A 2,142-nucleotide genomic window follows, 5' to 3' on the forward strand; every position below is an offset into this window, starting at 1 on the left:
TTGATCCAAGCAGATTTACCAGGAATCTTGAACAGCTTGATATTGGGCGAGAAAACATTCTGCTGGGATTAATACATGCTATGTGTTCTGTTACCTCGAGCCCAAGACCTTCTCTTCTACTAGCTCTTTCTACAACTATAGCTATGCATCCTTTCTTTTGATTTTTGTGAACTACCCTGTATTTCAAAGTTCGGCAGATTCCTTCAACAACAATAAACTAACATACCTGGTTTCCGTTGCTTGCAACTAAGGAATTCTACCTGATGCTCAGAGGGTAGCTGGAAAGGCCCTATATCCCACCTGTCTCTGTTCAACCTGCCTTAAGCTGTGGAAGACCCAAGACTGCCTCCATTATGACCATCCCATGCTCTGTGCAGCTTTCTGTGCCCATCTGTGGCAGGGAGTTAGGGATGTACCCTGCATATCTAAATCATTTGCCCTCTACTGCAGTCTTAGCTGGCAACCCTTATGGGAATTGCTTCAGCTGTCTTGCCCAGCTGTCAAACTATAAGGAGGAGGAGCTCATAAACCAGTGTATGGTAGAAGACCATCCACAGGCCTCTGCCCAATGAGGGCACAGAAAGGACAACAGAGCCTCTGACCACTGAAGAGAAAGTGAAAATCGAGATTGATAAAGGGAGGGACAACAGATGGAGGTGGTCTCAGCTGAGCTCTGCCAACATGACATTAGCTTTCTCCATATTTTTTAAAGGTAGTATTTCCTGGGTTCTGCTGCCAGAACTTTCTGAAATGCTGGGCCTGAGTGCCAAAGCAAGCTAGCCAGCCAGCCAGCCTTGGCTGCACATGCCAGAAGACCACAGACCAGCCACTGATAGTGTGCCTTTTTATTTCTGCCAAATTGATGTGTTATCAAGGTAATCTTCCAGGAATCATGACCCAGGTATCATGCTCAGAGAGGCAGACAGAGCCAGGAACCCTGAAACTGACCTGTGGCAGTGGTTTGAGGGCTTTAATGATTGGTCCTCCTTGTCACATTCAGGCAGGTCTGTGGCCACCTGGGAGCTTCTACTTTCACTGTCTCCGGCAGCCAGAAGCGATTGCACAACATCTGTCAGGAGTTGGATCAGGACTCACTTCTGTCTCTTTCTATAATCCTCTGAGCTTCCTTTAAACAAAGAAATCCCTCACCACCCCCTTCCAAAATTCAGCTGTCAAAGAGCATTAATACACAGATGTCTGTGTTTATATTTCTACAAAGAAATATCAAAGGCATCAATAACAATACTGTAAGAATTGCCTTGAGTGGGCACCCATTGTCTATCCCATAAACATGCCTGGTCTAACATGTCAGGCAATTGATAGGCTTAGGTGTAACTGACTTTATGATTTATTGAGCACCTACTGTGTTCCAGACATTGGGTTAGTGCTGTCAGCTCTTCCTCGAAAAACATGGTTATCTTTCAAGTGGGGTACAAAGAAAAGGTAAAAAATAACTGGATCTCAAGTTCTCACACTCAGTTCAGATTCATCTAGAACACAGAAGTTGTGGTGTGGAAAGGGTTGGTTCTGAAGTAACAAGTTATGTGCCACCAGAGAAATGCTCATGCCATTCTTTAGCTCCTGTCACACACCTCCTTGAATGGTCAGCATTTCTGAGACCTTTGGTGTCTCTCCAGTTACAGGGGAGGATGGGGAGAGAATCACCTTTGACCTCATACCTCAAAAAATATACCATGATTGATGGATTGGTTGGTTCAGGCAAACTCAGGGGTTTCCAGGGTCACTTAGAGCTCCTCATGGATTTCAAAGTTCAAGGCATGGCTCGGTCAACTGTCACGTGGGCTTACCCTCCTGTTTTAACCAGCACTGGTTAGGTATGTTTACACAATATGAAAAACATGCAAAACTACAACAACCATATTTTATACTGAGAAAAAAACAAAACTTCCCTCGATGAGAGTAGTAAGAGGATGTCTTCTCCTTATTCTCTACATGTACTTTACTAGAGTGATCATTATCGGTGATGAGAAATTTAGTTCACCTAAGTGAGGGGTCCATTCCAAAGCTGAAAGCAAAAATATGGAAACTAACATTAAAATTACTCCCTGTCACTGGGAGTCAGTATGCTGTGTTTAGTAGTATTGCCACAACCCTGTAAAGTAGGCACTGTTCTTTCCATTT

Source organism: Talpa europaea (assembly GCF_964194135.1).
Source record: "Talpa europaea genome assembly, chromosome: 1".
Lineage (NCBI taxonomy): Eukaryota > Metazoa > Chordata > Mammalia > Eulipotyphla > Talpidae > Talpa > Talpa europaea.